This window comes from Bactrocera neohumeralis, chromosome 5 (assembly GCF_024586455.1).
Source record: "Bactrocera neohumeralis isolate Rockhampton chromosome 5, APGP_CSIRO_Bneo_wtdbg2-racon-allhic-juicebox.fasta_v2, whole genome shotgun sequence".
Taxonomy (NCBI): Eukaryota; Metazoa; Arthropoda; class Insecta; order Diptera; family Tephritidae; genus Bactrocera; species Bactrocera neohumeralis.
The window spans coordinates 74,408,247-74,426,852 of NC_065922.1; the positions used below are offsets into that span (position 1 = coordinate 74,408,247).

The 18,606-nt window shown below is 33.7% G+C and overlaps 2 protein-coding genes across 3 annotated transcripts in view; one reads left to right on the forward strand and one right to left on the reverse strand.

Moving 5' to 3' along the window:
• The window catches only part of LOC126757896 (uncharacterized), a 284,736-nt gene extending 267,108 nt beyond the window's left edge, over positions 1-17,628 (reverse strand). Inside the window, 1 exon segment of the mRNA XM_050471796.1 lies at positions 15,645-17,628. The gene's annotated coding sequence lies outside the window, so the exon portion shown is untranslated.
• LOC126757897 (calcitonin gene-related peptide type 1 receptor) overlaps positions 1-18,606 on the forward strand; it is a 160,421-nt gene that overhangs the window by 41,387 nt on the left and 100,428 nt on the right. The gene's annotated exons all lie outside the window — the stretch shown is intronic.

An 18,606-nucleotide genomic window follows, 5' to 3' on the forward strand; every position in this document is an offset into this window, starting at 1 on the left:
CACTCACATGCAAGCGTATAAGACTGCACTCCTTCATTTTATTGCTATACATACACACACACTCAAACTATGCCTGCTTTGTGTATGTATAGCATATTTATTGTTGTTGTTGTTTTCGCTTGTGTTTTTCCACCACACACCCATAATATACCTCAAGTGAGTAGAGCGTAGCGCAGTTTTGTGTGTTTTTCTTTGCTACTAGCGGCTCATGTGTGCGGCAGCGTGTTCATTTATCAGCTGGTCACTCGTTGCTTGACCGTCACACTTCAATGAAAATGTTCACTCAATTACGCTTGAAGGCTTAATTCAGGCGCTCTCTTGCGGGTGAGCTGAAGTGGCGCAAACGGCGAACGAATGCGTAGATGAAAAGTGCGAAGCAATGTGGGAGATAATGAAAGTGACAGAGTGAAGGTGATTCAATATATAAAGTTTTAGCATGAGGATAGGAAGTAAATAGAAAGATAAAAATAATAACAAATGGAACATAAAAAATAAATAAATAAAATGTATCAATTTCTTTTTTGGTTTGAAATTTTCTTAATATAATTTAAAACATAAATTAAAAACTCTTCATTAAATTCCTTATTTTTTTATTTTTGAAATAAAACAACTTTGACATTTTTTATTCAAGTTGAATTTTTCTTTAACAAAAAAAAAATTAGTCTTATAATTTGGAGACTTTTTAAGGTTGCGTTTATACCGAAGGCCGAAAAGAGCTCTCACGTACATAGGTGCTAAGGATTTCAGACAAATTAGTCTATCCACGATTCTGTTGAAAACGTTGGAGAGACTCATCGAACTGTACACGCCGAAATTATAAAATTATTTCTAAAAATTATATAGCAGTTTTAAACTCTAAATTATTCGATGTAACGTAGCATACCTTAAGGCTGTGAACTGAAATTCCAATAATATAGACCACTAACAGTAACTGAAAAACTTAGCAAATTAAAGGGCTAAATTAGTACCAAGTTGTCGTTAGCATACCAAAGATATAATCTACCTAAAAGTATGCAATATTTTTACCAATGTATAATGCGAAAATTTTTTAAATATATATTTCAACCTTTAAACTTTTTAAAATGAAGCTGAAAGCTGCAGCATTTTACAGACTGCAACGCTCAATAAAGCTATTTAGGTTTTGGCCCTTAAAAGTATGCACTACATTTTTGTGAACTTGAATTTTTGTGAGTTTTGCCTCTTAGCTGCATTTAGTTTCAGCAAACCCTAGTAAGAAACTAATATTATTGAAACCGCCTAAATGTAGGCAATTTTTATAAAAATTGTATATCTTGTTTGTTTTGAGATTTTTTGCTATCTTAGTACACATGGCTCACAGAGTAACAAAATTAAGAAACACTGCTTAAAATCATTCGCCTGAATGTAGGCAACCAGGTACTAAAAATTGCAGATTTGGAGAAAATTCAGTTTAAGAAAGCACGCTTGAACTTAAAGTGTGAACGAAATTCAAATAAATAAATCGTAGGATACACTCCCGCCTTTCACAAGTCCTTTTGTAGATTATAACTGTTATTTAATCTACTAAACTAGTACCAAAAAGACACCCTTGTTTATTAAGCCCAGTATTTTCTTGTATAATTGTTCTTACAGAGCAAATCTATGCCAATAGAGTTTATTCATTAACTGAAAGGATATTAAATAGTAGACGTAGTGTGTAGCTATAGTCTACATGTGGGCGCATTTGTTAATATACAAACACACTATCAAGGCAAGTTGATATGAAACAAAGAGACACTACTGTAAGCATATTTACCAAGCCATCCCGGCGTGGTAAGATAAAAGCACACAATTTTATATGGCTGTGCGAGGTAGATACCGGCACCTAAAAGTAGGCAATGTGACAGCACAGAACAACGATTTACACTAGCTACGCAATGTTTATCCATATAAACTCACATATAGGATGAGTTTTAGCGGACGTATGTACAAATACACACATGTATAAGCTTAGCATGTGCATGTGCGTCGTAGGCAGCTTAACTATATTTGTCTACAAAAGTAGCTTACGCTCCCAAGTATGTTTGCATGCAACTGTGAGCCGTCATCTTGTAAATGTTTACAGAGGATCGATGAGCATACAAGCAGCAAGGCAAATAGCAATAAATATACCCACCTTCATGTGCGAGCAATGACCGACTGCATGGCGAGCAGGCAAGCAACAGCTCTACCATCCAAGTACTACAGTGACAGTCGGGCAATCGTTAACTGTCACTGTCTCCGTCGCCTCGGTGTGAGTCAGCAACTGTCGTGTCGGTAGTACGTTTTATGGCTTAAAGGTGGCGGATGTTGGACAGGAAGTTGTCTACCGCCAGGCGCCTAGAGGGGCGCTTACCCCAAGCAGAGTTATCAGCGGTGGTCGCTGTCGCCGCACATTGGTTTTTGGTTCACTTTTTCATATTGCAATGGTTTCAGTCCAAGTATGGTGATTTCTGTGTGGAACTTTGTGTGATGCTGTATACGCTGGCATGCTTTTAGGCGCGTGCTGTGCAAATCGATTTTCAAACAAGTTTTATTTCCAATCAAAATGGGTTTAAGCTCTGGAACAGCTCATAGAAAGAGCCACTCCGTACAATTTAGTGCTGAATAAATCGATTTGAAGGCGAATGTGAAAATGGTGCGCCTAAGTTGATACAACACTCCATTTTGCAACACAATTTACTGCTTTAAAAGCGAGAACAAATTTCAAATTGTTACAAAGTTCAATTAATATTTGTTGCATATAAACTGTTGAAATACAATATATATCTTTATTTAGCATACCTTTAGGCGAAATCGAAGTTGCTCACTGCCATATGAAGAATATTAAAACTAAAACGGCCTAGGAGTGTTTGGAGTTAAAAAAAACGAGAAGTAATAATGGAATTGATTGCACACATTATTTTTAACAGTAATACTTTCCGCAGTTCTATTTTCGGCCCACAGCTCTTAACCCTTTTGGCTCTTAACTCGTTCAATCTACATATATCAGTAAACGCTATCACCACTTTATTCAATATTCCGTCCACAAATTCCATTCTTTCGCGGCAACTTATGGCCAATTGAATTGAGTGGAGGCGTTAATTTTTATTCAGCGCCTAAAATTATACCATGCTACAAATAAAGAAATATTTGAAGGCAATATATCGAACTTTATTCAAATATACAGATAAACGTAATAGTAAAAATTGTAGCGCCTTTGCAACACTTTACATAAAAGGCTTTCAGTACAATCAAATTACTCACTTCCAATAAAATGAATCTCTCTTTTTTTTTTGAATCTGTAATCATAATGCGCACAAGGCGTAGAAAGTAAACCCTTTTCTGTTCTAAAACAAGTCAAATATACTCCAGCAGCCTAAAACTATGCTACAGTTCAATTAAGAGTAACAAAATTTTCAAAATTCTCTATTATTTACGAGCGTGCAACCAATAACTTTTTGAAAGCGGTTCAATTACAGCCATTTATGTCGAAAATATTACTTTTGACTTTTGTGCCTGAAAGCATGCAATATTTTCTTATCAGTAATCGAAATATTGATTTATTTTTGTACCCCCTGAACAGTAAAGCGCAGACGAAGCATGGAAGAAATATAAATTCAACAATAAAAGTGTGTGATACAGTATGTAAGCCTAAAACGCTGCTACAGCTTTGGCTGCCATAGCTAAGCGAAGGGATTCTAATTTCGCAAAACGAAATTTAACTTAGTAAATCTTAAAATTTGTATGGAATAAAAAATATTCTATTTAAAAAGCTCGAAGCGAATAAAATGCCTAATGGTATGCTTTGTTTTTTTTCGTATTTTTCTGTAAGACTAATAAGTGCATGATTCGATATTTGTTGCAGACATTTTCTTATGGCATTTGCCATTTGAGACCAATTAATGGCTTTGCTAAGTAACTGTAAAATAGATAATTAAAAACTAGTTCAAAGCGCTTAAAATATGCCGCTCACTTATTCGCTGTGCCAAATAAAGTTAAACAACTGATCTGTAACCTGCTTTCTTGTAGGTAGAACGACGATTATTGCGTCACTTTATTGGCGTTGAAATTGAAAATTAAAAAATTTTAATGTGTCTGCTCACAAAAGTAGGCAATGTTTTCAGCTTATAAGCTTTTATTGCAATTAAGGGTAAAGTGTGTTGTTGCAACAACTGTTCTGTAAGGCGGTACTTAAATAGTATTTAATTATAAGTGTGTTCTGTAGTATACTGCTCCCAAAATTAGGCAATTTTCTGAATTTTCGTTACATTTTTATTAATTTTGCTATGTAAATGTGCAGTAGACAAGCAAAATTCCATATGCCTGCTAAAGTGTAACACATGACCAAATTATTTGCAGTTATAATGGCGTTTAAGCCTAAAAGCATGCTAAGATTTTTTTATTTCTTTTTGTGTCACTTGGTAGCCGAAATTCTGCTTTTACTTCTCATAACTAACTAAAGCCCATTTACTGTGGTACTTATTGGCAATCCTACATCAGCTCCGTAAATTAATATTATTTGCTCACACTCAATTAGTAAAATTAGTCAGGTGTTGACCAGCCGTACTTTCGCAACTCCCTTCAGCACACACTAGGCATTTACTGCTCTTTACATAAGCTAGCTGATTGTGTCAGTTGAGCAATCAAGACTGCAATAGCACCTAAATTTATGCAACACTCTATTTGCTTTATAAATACGTGTGAGTTTCAACGAATGGCAATAAATTTTAGAAGCTTCAAAGCTGGCATGAATATGTTTATATACATCATATATATGTGTATATATGTATATCCGTAATTCTGCCAGTGTACGCCTGTTGGCGGACTACCGGTTAGCCTGAGTGACCTGTTGACACGTCACTTCGACACATACTCCACATATGCGGGCACTAACTTGCTCTAGTAGCTGTTAATATTTGCACAGCAATGCTGCTGCTACTCTTTGCTGGCTTAGCATATGTGTGCAATATATGGTGCGCCTCACTGTATGCATTCATTTTGTTTGGTCACTTAATTAAATTAAGCTATCATATTAGTGTCATCGATGTGCGACGATACGTGGCTTGCAGCAAGCGTACACACCCCCCTCACCCACCGCGCACCTAAAAATGAAAGTTATGGCAAGTCAGCCTTAAAGTATGCAACAGTTAGGTGATATGCCGGCTCTTAAAATCTAACAAACAGGCGAGCGTGTGTGTGCGTGATTAAATTTAGGTCAACTCCTCCTCCTGCTGCTAACCAGCAGCTTAGCCGCATGCACATACACTGACGTTCAATTACTTTACTGATTGTTGTTGTAGGCTTTGTTATTGTGTGTGCATGCCTTCTATTATTTGTAAATTTCCTTAATTTATTACAATTTCATTACAATGTACATACTAATTAGTTCTGCTTGCAGCACTCAACATTACAAAGCGCTGCGCCTAAATGTATGCTCAATCCATATATGATGCGCTATTAGTATTTAAGACAATATTAGGCAGCAGCTCATTATTAGTAATAATTTTGAGTGTTGTGTTTATATGCATTTATTTGTTCATTAATTATAGCATAAAATCAATTATTTGCGAGCGATTGCAGTGCCTGAAAGTATGCACTTGCTGATTAGGAAAGGTGTTTGAGTATATGTCCATGAACTAGTGGTAAGCGAAATTCATAACTGTTAAGAGGAGAGTTGTTGTTTCAGCATGTGTTAAATTAACACTGAAAGCGCCCGAAGCTATGCAACAACTACCAAGATATTTAATTGAAGCATCAATAAGCGTGCAAATGCAGCATTTTACTAATTCAAGATATGCTGCTCATTGGAAAGTATGCATTTCTGTCAATAGCATAGCTGATTATTTCCATAAGCGCCTTGACGTATGCAACGGAATTGATAAAACTTGTTAATTTGCAGAAAATTTTTAGACAGAAACCAATTTCCGCTCGAAAACAATAATTATTGCAACGCGTGCCTGAAATTAGGCAGCAATTTTGCTATATTTTAAATGTTTAAATTTCGCTAAAACGGCTCGACTTAAAGTTTTAACAGAATTTTTTTAGACATATTCATCAGGTAGTTATTGTAAAAGTAAAGAATTCGATAATAATTTCGATTTTAGAAGCCACGCTGAGGCATAAATTTTATTCACAAAAATCGACTTTACTTCCGAGAAGCCGAAATTTTCTCAAAATTCAAAATTTTAACTGGTTTCGCATATTTCGTAATTCTTTATAACTACATACTTCAAAAGTTACAAGCAAACGCCGCTGGCGCCTTTGGCTATGCCAAACTTTTTCTTTATTTCGCTAACATGTCATATTTCTTTCAGCACAAAGTTCTCTCGTTTATCATTTAAGCCTTTGGCTGCTAGCTATCTGCCTGTCAACCATTTCACCAAGCTCTTATCGACGTTGACAGTTCGTGTAAATTCTGAAAAATGGCAGTTGTAAATATTTTAAAACAGACTAACTGTCATTCAATGCAATTTTCGTATTTATATTTAATTTCTTTTTATTTATTACGGCTGTGTGACATAATTTCAGCGCTCAATTGTGTTGTTGTGCAGCAGCGCACTGCGTCACCACCCTACACTGTTCTCATTTCGCTGCGAGACTGTTTTATTCCGTCTTCTTGTTTGCTTTCGCTCTTACACCCTGTACAGGGCATACTATATATGGAAAACTTTTTTGTTTGTCAAGATATCGGCACATAATTTGGCAAGCTTTATTATCTTAAACAATAGTATAATTCTTAGGGAAATTTTTTAGATCGGATAACTATAGCATATAGCCGCTATACAAACTGATCGACCAAAATGAAGTTCGAGTATGGAAAACTTTTTTATTTGTTAAGATAATTTAACGAATTTTGACATAGTTTATTATCCAAAACAGCGCTACAATTTCCCAAGAAATTTTTTAGATCGGACCACTATAGCGTATAGCTGTCATACAAACTGATCGATCAAAATGAAGTTCGAGTATGGAAAACTTTTTTATTTGTCAAGATAACTTCACGAATTTTGACACAGATTTTTGTTCTAGGCAATACTATAAACTCTGAACAAATTTTTCAGATCGGACCACTATATCATATAGCTGCCATACAACCTGGCAGATTAAACTCATATCCTTGTATGGAAAACTTTTTTGTTTATGAAAATATCTTCACGAAATTTGGTGTAGATTACTATTCCAAGAAATGGTAAAATATTGGAACAAATTGTTCAAATCGGACCACTATAGCATATAGCTGCCATACAAACTGAACGTTCAATTTCAAGTCCACGCAGAGAATATTTTTATTTGTGTGGGGTATTATAGCTTCGTTGCAAGCAAAGTCACCATTTTTCTTGTTTTTGTTGTTGTTTTGCTTTTGCTTTTCATCAATTTTATGTGGCTTAATGCAGGTAAATAAATATTGAATTGAAATAAACAAATGAAATCGAGCGGAGTAAATAAATTTCTGTTGTGTGCGCAAATGATGGCGTTTTAATTGTTATTGTTTTTGTTGTTTGCTAGCGTGGTAGTGCTTTTAATATTAATTTCATTAATTTGCGTGTATACACCGGTGAATATTTAATTGTATTATATTATTATTTTTTTGTCCTTGAATTAATTTTAAAATATGATTTCGGGAAAATTTATCCGCATTAATATTTATTATTATTTTATTTTCATAAATTTTTTCACTGCCAGCAATTATAACTTCCGATAAACATGTATTTAAATGCTTAATATTTTTTTGGAATATTTTTATATTTATTTAATAATTGTTACTTAATTGAATTTAATGCTATAAATACATTTTAATGATATTTTTTTTGCAAGAAAAACATATTTTGAACGCAGCCTTAATTGTTTGCTGTTGATCAGCAAATATTTATTCAGTAATAAATAAAAAAATACTGGAATTACGCTTTTGAGTAATGAGAGGCTGTAAGTTTTGTGTTAATCAAAATTTATAAAGTTATTTAATTTAATTTCTCAATGAAAAATCTAGACCTTCAAACATAAAATAACAATATACATAAATATATGAACTGCCATCAAATTATAAATTATTACCAAAAAAAAAATAATTAATTAAAAAAATTAATAAAATTAAATAAATTCTATGAAAATATATTTCCAAAAATAAAGAAATTTTCCACTATTGAAAGCAGACTTCTATAAAAACGTAGCGCGTAAGGTAATTGAAAAAAAAACTTAGCCTACAGTAAAGAGACTCGCGATAGAAGAACGTATTTCCACACCAATATCCTAAATAATATTCAATTGAAGCTTATCGTACTCATATATAATACAAAATATCAGTCTTATTAAGCAATTGCCTATATTTAGGCGAATTTTTGTTTAACAACCAGCGATTTGCGCCAGCGCACCGTGTTCGTGCCACAATAGCTTTAAAGATATTAAGTAACAACTCTTCACACCCATATTTATAGTATAAATTGGATTTTCTAAACAATTGCCTACATTTAGGCGAGTATAAAACAACCAACATGTTTAAAGATTCGCATATTTTGACTTCAATATCTTAAACAATTTCAGTAAAAGATTTTCGCACGATATACGTATGTACATACATGGATGGTATCAGGTTTAGTAAAAAATAGCTCACAATTAGGCGATTTTCTATGGAGCAAGCAACCACTTCAGATATTTGCAGCAACATTTCGTATTTGCATTCCAATATCATCAAAAATATCCAATGAAAAATTTCTCACTCATATATATTTATGTATAGCAACTGGCTTATTAAAAAGAGCCTACTTTTAGGCGATTTTCTGTAGAAATTCCTAGAGTTCTAGCTAACTTTGTTACTAATTATTGACACTAACTTTGGCGATTTTCTGTAGAAATTCCTAAGTTCTAGCTAACTTTGACAATTATTGACTAACTTCCACTAAGCGAAAGGTAGTTAGCTAATAAATATAAATAACTTTAGTTGCATATTTTTGGGCGCAGTGTATCAAATGTATTAAAAAGTTAGTAACTTTACCATTATTTGCAAATATAACGAGCGACAGTAATTGCTTTGTGATTCGTGTATTACAATTTCTTAATATAACTTTAAATTTAACCCACTTTTAGGCGCGTGTTGCTTCACACTTCGTCTTTAAGCAGCTGCAGCACTTGTATTGCCTCTCACACCCTACTATTAATAATTTTACAGTAGTTTGCTTCAAACATTCCAACGGCAATACAACGAAAATATGCACTTCAAATTAACTGCCGACTTCTAGGCATCAAATTGCAAATTGTACACAATTCAAGAGCGCCAGCAATCGCATTTGCCTAAACCATGCAGCAGCATTAAAGCACAACTGCGCTGAAAGACCCCACACAAACAGGCAAACAGCAACATCATTTGCCTGTGAAAATGTTGCCTAACGACAGGCGTATTAACGAAGCAATCGTTGCAATCAACACAACACAATTTAGGCCACAATTATGCAACGAATTTAGGGCTGCTTGTGGCCAAAACAAATGCATACAAATGTTGTTCGAGACATTTATCGCTTAGCTGCCCGCACACTTGATCTACTTTTAGGCGCACACCCGTACCAATCGATTGCCGATTTAGAAGTGTGAATGTGTGCATGTATGTAGTTTGGAGCGCTATATCGATAAATGAAAATTACCAGCCAACTCATAGCGACGTGCTGGGTAATATTTGACGCTTTGCTTCAATTTGGTCTTTTTTTGTTGTTTTGTATTACAGTAGCTTGTTGTTGTAGCAACAGCAACAAAGCTACAGTCAGTGCGTACAAATTAGTAGACACTTAATCCCCAAGCAGCAGAGCACGCACCGCAATTTGACGATTGAATGTGTGAAATTCCCAAGCATGCTTTTAGGCGCATGACACTTTTTTTCCTATTTCCTCTTCCTCTGCGTTGAGTTTGTGCATGCGTGCTGGTGCTTGACGCAACTAGTGCTTCATTTGTTTGTTGCTTAACGCCCCCCTTCCCCCTAGAGTGCGACACGTCCGTGTTTCGTGTACACACACACACGTGATATTTAGTAGTGATTTGTTTTGTATAGAGCTTCTTCACGTTACTAACATGTCAGCCGCGTTTAATGCACCTGCTTGTCTCTAGTGTAGCAGGAGTTTAGATGCTACCGGTAGGTTTGCTTACCATGCTCTTTGTTTACTTTGTACTATGCTCGTATGTCTGGCATACTTTTAGGCGAAGCTTTGTTTGTATTTTGGAAAGTGCTTTAATGAGCTTGATGTGCATTTGGGTGACTCTTAGTATAATGGAGAGCTACTGAAATCATAAATCCTTTTATGCTCGTTTCTGAATTCAGCGAAACCAGGACGACTGGTTTTGGGTGGTTCTTAAATCGTCTTCTTTTGCTTGGGCTGAGGATCTTAAAATATCGAATAGCTGCCGAAAGCATGAAGAAGTGGAGTCACTGAAGTTGAAGAAGAGTAGCCATAGTGCAAATTAGAACTCATAGTTCCCAGGTTATGATCCAATGCGAACATTAGATTTACTTGCTGCAAATGAACGGGCCCAATAAGTAACGATTAAATCAACTTCGAAACTTTTGAGATCTCTAGCGAAACTGTTTCCAAAACGGATATCCTCGAGCTAATAAAGGGAGATCTCCAAGTAACCGGCTGGTTCCAATTCTGTCGAAATTAGTTAGAAATGCAGCGACATAAGAGTTGAAAGGAAAGTAAAAAGATCATGAGTTATTATTCCAAAGAATGCGATCTCTAAATTAGACAAATCGGCTATGAGAAGACGTTAAGTACTCAATTGGCATCTGACGCTCAGAAATCGAAATCTGAAACCAGAAGTGACTATTCTGAAGACGGCGCTTCCTAAAGTAGAAGTATCTCGAATGGGTACACTGGAAAGACTCGATACTAGAGGGAAATCTCCAATCACTATCGAGGAGAAAAACCTCTACAACCGAGTTGATTCAAATAGGAATACAGAAAAGACTCGAGACTAGAACAGAGATCTCGAAGAGAAAAAAAGTGGCTGACACTTAAGGACGGAAAATTAGAGGTGTGAAAGCTTATTTTGAAGATGGCAGAGGAGCTAAGAAGAAAATATCGGAAAATTTAACCCATGAGATCTCAGAGCAATAATGTCTGTTACTTTTAGCTTTCGGTACTCATTTAGAACTACAAACAGTTCCGAACTACATAAAGCTTTGGCGTCTGATTTGTAAGTATAGGAGCCAGAACTGCGAACTGCAAATCAAGACTTTGAACTTCATGTACATAAAACAGGGCGGATTCCTTCGAAATTGCAAAGGTTAAGCAAGCTTGAGCTGTCTTTGGAATGAATAAGCGGGTTTTTGAACTCGTGAACCCATGGACCCTTAGTACTACAAAGTAGCCAGAACTAAATATGGTAAAGCTCTGTCGTCTGTGGCTCTAAAATAGGAAACCGAACTTTAAACTGCAGCCCGCAGCTCCGAGCTTCACTTTAAGGAGAGCTGACTCCTTAGAGACTGAAAAGCTTTAACAAGCTTCAGCTATCTCTGAACTCCAATAGTAGGAATTTTTAGAGATTCGATTGAACCCATTCACGTCTGAGTTGACTTGGATATTTGAGTGTCTGAAGGGCACAACAAGCTCGAAGATAACTACAAAAGTGTCCAGGTTACTGGCTACTACACTAGCTACCATATACAATACTACTACCGAAGACCAGCAGCTAGGTGCATGTATATATAATTCCTCAGACCGATACCACATAATTCTCTCCAGCAACCCACTTCTTTACAGCCTTCATGACTTCCGCCGTCAAAGTAGAGAGCTTGAGTGTCTCTCCCACCTCTGCTTTGCGTAGAAAGTTCTACTTCCGCTAACCTCCTCTCTCATTAACATAATTCCACTCATCATTTAGTCATTTAAATAATTCGCTCGTCAATGTTTTGTATCCACACACCATCAGCTAACAATTTGTTTTGTCTACTACTTACTAACGCCCGCGCTCTCCCACCCGCCACCATGCCACCATGCACCGGTCCATCTAAGTGTAATGTTAGCAACACATTTTCATGCGACGTGCCGCAGCACCGCTGATGAGCCACAATTGTACGTTGACGAGTGGTGCACGATTGCAAAGCGATATCCGGTTGTTTGGATCTGTGTGTGTATGAATGTGTTTGTGATTGTGTGGGTGTTATGTTAGACTGTGCCTTTGTATCTATATCAGCTTGCGTGTGGTTAAATGCCAATGTAAATGCAAATGGTTGGTCATACGCTCGAATTTGCACTACCGATTTACATGGCAAACGCACACAACTACACATACACATCTATCAGCACGTATTTACACATATACATACACATACATTCGCAAGCGCATATACGCATAGAAATTTGCACATTTGGCTGTTCGGCCAGCACTTGGGGCACTAAGCGTGCAACAAGCATGCACTTCATTACTCCATCTAAACCGCATAATTGGTGAATGGAGATTATCTACGGGTGTCCGTTTACACCAAAGTGTGTCTGTATGCACAGCAACTAAGCTTTGCGCTTGCAGTTGTTTGCCTCCTAATCAGATATTTATTTTCATTGTCCGAGCAAGGAGCTGCCAAGCAGGCTATGTGCTACAAGTGAGCTTAATCTGTGCTTTTGGTGGCGGGCTTAAGGATATGCTGGAGGATGTGATCAAGGTTTTCCTTAAAGATATACTCAGCGTCAAGTAGAAACTAATAAACAATCGAATAGATCTTGTATCAGCATCTCATCATTTTCAGTTTATACTCTGCGTTTGGTCGAATCTACTTTTGCCATTTTCTGAAGGTGGGATCTTAAGGGTAGGTAACCTGTGAAGATCCCTTTTATGTTACTAAGCTTCGTCTTGTCTAGAAATAGCAACCTTTTGGTCTGTCCACCGTCAACACGACCCGAAGGTATTTTTTTGGTATGCAATGTGTTATTTGTATTCCAAGATCTAAGTTGTTCCTTTAAGGATCATTGCTTCAAACAACCCTTTGACGGAGCTGAAAGGCCTGGGACAGCTTAGAGCTATTGGTCCTCCAGCTGCCCCGATCGGGCCAGTTCGTCTGCCATAACATTCTCTTCTATTTCTATATGACCGGGTACCCAGATGATATTAACCGAGTTACCTACTAAAAGTTTAACCTAATGAGACTTAGAATTGGCACTAGGGATAGCCTTAATTGCCGCTTGGCTATCCACTAGTGTGTTTATAAGCATGTTGGTTAAGGCAGAAGCTCACTTGGCGCCGTCTGTTTTGCCCAAAATTTTTGCCAGAAAGACTGAATTGTAGTAATTTAGTTTGAAGCTGTCTTCTATGTATGCATTACTATAGCAGAAGCCCGCTCCTGTTCCTGTTTAACTCTTTGTTATGCCAGTGAATATTTGAATTCCGCGTTTGAACTGTCAATCAGAGAATCAGAAGTTACTTATATCGAGTCGAGTCAAGAATGATACCATGCCCGTAGTGACGTCTGGTCTGGCTCTAATGTCTTAAAAACATGAGCCTGTTATTGGTAAGCATTGTTTCATACCTCACTTGTATATACCAGTTGACGAGGATAACATCCAAAGACTTCGTTGAGATAGTTTCCATTGCGCACGTAATACTCAGCAAGCAGGTCTGTTGCACCTGTACCAAGTGTTTAACTTTTTCGATAACTCCTTCCACCATACCACCATACCAATCGATTGTCGTAAACTCCACCTTGAGGTAATGGCTCTTCTGCAGGAGTTCCAGATTTGAATATCTTAGGAATGTGTTTTCTTCTGCTTAGTTTTTTGTCTAACCTAACTCCGAGATATTTGCCAGAGTTCGAGAGTGCAATACCCCTTAAGAAGAGGAAATAGAATTACGATCTTTTCGCCCATCCTGTGGACTGACAAATTTCTGTTTTCTGCGGATTAACAGTTAGCCCAGTTGGCGGAGATCTCAAGAGCCCCTTCTATGATCCCGTATAGGCGATCAAGATTCATCCCTAAACATAAGACAGCGAAGTCGTCCGCATAGCGAACATGCTTGAAATTTTCCCCCATCGAAGAGAAGTAATAGTTCCTTAACCTGACGGACCAAACTTAAAATGATGTTTTTGTATATGTTTTCCGTCCAAAGACTGTCGACTCGGCAACATAGCTCCAAATTCAAGGATTGTGTAAAAAGCCAATACTTTTCCCGCAAGAATATCAAAGTCACCCAGACAATCATAAAACTATTTTTGTAAATTTTTCGCTACGAGTTCAGTACTTTTTTCCAAAATATCTATTCTAGAAATATGTTTGTAGTTTTTGTTTCTTTTGAAAGTTACAATTCGTAAATTTTTCAAAACTTTAAAAAAGTATAATTTTTAAAAGTTTTAATTTTTTATCTGAATTTTTAGAGGTTTTTTCACCTTTTAATAAAAAGATTTCACAGAAATATTGAAATTTTGTAAAAAAAAAAGTTTTTTTTTTAATTAAAGCAAAAAAATGTTTTTCAAAACTTTTAAAAAATTTCAGTTCTATTTTCTGATTTGCAAAGTTATAAAAGTCTGTAATTTTTTTTCTAGAATTTTTAAATTAAAAAAAAAAAACAATTCACAAAAATATTGAAAATTTGTAAAAAAAAAAATGTTTTTTAAAGTAAAAAAATTAAATCCGATTTTTAAAATTTTTGAAAAATTTCAGTACTAATTTCTGATTTTTAAAGCTTTTAAAATTTTCCAGTGTTTTTTATCTAAATTTTTAGAGGTTTTCCAAATTTTAGACAAAAAATTTCACAGAAATATTAAGAATTTTAAAAAACAAAATATATATTAACTTAAAGTAATAAACTGATTTTCAATATTTTAAAAAAAAAATTTTCAAAATTTTCAAAAGTTTTAAATTTTTTGAAGTTTCATTTCAAAATTTTCTTAAAAAAGTCCAATTTTTTTCTGACTGATTTTCAAAATTTCTAAACAGCAACTAAGCAATTTTTTTAAAGACAAATATTTTTCATTTGAAATGTTAAGCTTGAATTTGTAGCGATTTTTTGTATCAATCAAATATCTCGATACCATATTTATACTAGACTTTGACATATTTATACTGTACAACCTAAAGAAATAAACGAACAGCCTATAACGCTTATTTTTTTTTATTAAAAAAATTTATAATTTTTTGTATTTTTTAATTCAGTGAAATACTTTAAACTTGTCTTAAAAATATTCCATAGAATTTTTTAATTATTTGAATTAGTAAAGTACTTTTTATCGCTTTTGTTTTAATTTAAAAGAATTAATAAAAAAATTAAATTTTTTTAAGTGAAGAAATTTGATTTTGCCTTATAAATGAAAAGTTTTCATTCCAAACAAATAATATGTATTTTTATATAATAAGAAAACTTGTTGATAAGTTTGCGGAGCCTTTAGGTAGACTCATACATTTATTTTGCACCCTTCAAGCAGCGGTTTATATATAACGAATTAAGTCATATTAATTTTATAAGCTAAAGTTCAATACAGAAAATATATTTATCATAAAAGAGTTAGTTTTTTATTAAAATCTTATAAAGCGCTTTTTCAACGAATATAGCTTAAGACGCTTTCTATGCGATTTCGACTTGTTTATAGTGCTTAAAATATTTCTTCTTATATAACACCAGTTAAATACTTAAAAATATTTCTAAAATATATATAACTATTCTCTGATAGAAATAGAAATCGTTCAAAAACTACTTACATGTTTTTGTTGGTTCCACTTGTTGCTGCGCCTAAAGGTATGCCTCAGTTTTCGCTGCACTGCTTATACACCGAATAACAGGCCTGACGGTTCTCAATTAATTTTTGATTGTTTTAACTAATACACACTGCTTGGCCGAATTATGTTCAATAATGTTTGAATTATTCTCAGTTAGGATTTGTTTGGTTATTTTTTTTAATAATTAATTTAGTTTATCGAGCGAAAATAAACATTTAGGTTTTAAATGAGACATCATGTGTTGCCTTTTTTCAAAACTTTGGTTTTAAGATCGCCTTTAATGGTCTTCTATTTAACTCATTTCGGGCTGTGACTTTATTTGCTTTTTGTATTGGAGTTTTCAAGGTTCGAATATTTTTTGTCTGCCAGTAAATAATTAACTTCATTATTTTTTTAAGTGTTTTTTATATTAATAATTTTTCATATAATTTTTTTTTTTAATTTTCTAACGTTTTTATTTATTTTTTTATTGTTTGTATTTAAGTTTTTAAACTCGTTTTTACATTTTTTTTACATTTTTTAAGTTTTTGTTTAATTTTTTAAAATCATTTGTACAATTTTTAAATTTTTTTTAGTTCTTTTAAATTTTTTATTTATTTTAATTTTTTAAAATTGTTTTAAATTTTTTTTTAAATCGTTTTAAATATTTAAAATTTGTTTTTGTACTTTTCTTAGAGGTTTTACATATATCTTGTAAGTGATTTTCTGCTTTCTGGTAAAATAATTGTTTTGTGTATTTTATGGCTGTATCTTTGTTGCAGTCGCTTGTTGTTTTCGACAGCTATTTTTATTTGAATATATTTTCGGTTAATCTTTTTTTGTTTTGGTCAGTTGTTTCTTATAAACCCGACATTCGTTTCTGTGCCAAGTTTCTTTTGGGGTAATTTATGCAGTGTGTACTTTTGTGTTACAAATTTATTTTTTTTAATTAATTTTTTTAAATTTTTTTTGTAAATTTTTTTCCGACAGTTAAATTTTTTGTTGCATGGTCTTTTTTCAAAATGTTATTTTTGAGTGAGAGTTATTTATGATTTTGGTTAGATTTTTATGTTTTACTTTTCTGCCAAAAATTAACAATTTTTTCTGTAATATATTTTTTTATTTAAAATAGTCTTTTTAATTTTATTTTTTGCTTAGAAACCTTTGAGTGAGGAGTTTTTTATCCTTATAATTTTTAATTAGTAGTGTCAATTATAAGTTTAAATACTTTTTACGCTTTCGTCAGGTATTGAAAATATTATATTTATATATTTTTTTTAACTTTCTAAAGTGTTTTTTGAAAAATATTTTTTTTATTGTTTCAACATTTTTTTCCAAAATTATTTCATTTGCGATTTACTAATCTTTCATACATTCTACAAATTTGCTTTCTTTCCAAATTGTTATTTAATATTTCGAAATACATTTTTCAAAATACTTTTATTTGTAGAATTTTCATTGAGTACTCCAGTTTTTTGAATTATACCGCTATTTTGGCATTTCAAAAATATTTCTCTACCACTTTCTCAGTGACCAAGGGCAGCAACGAACAGTAACCAGCCAAATTTGAAATTTTTTATAATTACTTTCAAAATTTTTTTACACAGTTTGAAATTTTTTTTTATTTTTTAAATTATTTAAAATATTTTTCTAAATTTATTTCCCTTAACTTCTAGGTTTTTCTTATATTTATTCATTTATTTTTCCGATAATGTTAATTTCCACTTCTTTTTGAATTTATTTTGTCGTAATGGCGGGTTCAAAATGAAAATTTTCGAGTTTTTAAAAAGTGTGACTCACATTTTCTTTAAGTCATACCTATTTTCAAAGTTCCACCAACGATTTTATATAATATAAACGCTTTCCAAAAATTTCTTTATATTTGAAAAGTTCCAGGTTTTAGAAAAAAATCTTTTTTTTCTCAAAATTTTTTGTTTTTTGTCACAATTGTATTTATTTTGCGTTCCAAAAAAATTTTTAAATTAAAGTTTTTAATCTTTTTAATTTTATAATCTTTTATAATATTTTATTTTTTTTTTTAATTTTTTTACGCAATTCTGTTTCAATATAATATTTTCTGTGCTCAGAATGTCATGTTAATACTCGTATAATTATTTTGTTATTACGAAAATCCAATTTTGTTTATTGTTTCATATTAGTGTCTGCTTAAAATTCCAAAATTTCGTTTCATTATTATTTTTGAACAAAAATCCCACTTTTTTATAATTTCGTATTAGGTTGCATTTAAAAAACTTAAGATTTTGTAGTAGTTCAGTTTATTTTTCGATTTTCCAAGTTTAATTTTTTTTTAATTTTAAAGTTTTTGTTTTAATTTTTAAAATGTTTGCTTTATTTTCGGAATATTATTGCAAAGTTTTTTTTTGAATATTTTTAAATTTTCCCAATTAAGTAGTTGCTTTGCACTTTCGAATTAATTTTTGAACTTCCTTTGGTTGTTGCTAAGCTGCTTGATTTTAAACATTTCAAAACTATAATTTCCGCCTTCGAAACTGCACGACTTGTTGCTCCAATCAGTTGTCAAACGTAAATGCCAAACTTTAGCGCACACTTGTTGTAGTCAGCGGCGGGCGGCTGCCGTGTTTGGTTGTTTTTGTTGGGTGTTTTCCCCAGTTACTAAAGGCAAACACCCACACGCACACGCTCAAGAGCTTTGTTCCAATAAGCGCCAAATGCGTGTTAGCTAACTGTACACTTTCGCCGTTGAAACGCGTCTGAAGGCTGTGTGAGCGCCGAGCAGCAGTGAAAGGTGTAAAAGGTTGCCCATACGCCGCGTTGGCTGAAAACTGCTAACAAAGCTGGCAGGCGTACGCTCTCGCGCTCTCAGCCGCACACAGCATCCTTTAATTTCGAAACGCTGTTTTGTTACTCGGTTCGGCTGAGTGCCTTTTTAAGCGCTGTCGAGTTTGGCGCTGCTGACACGTCTTCTTCTTCTGCTGCTGCTTCG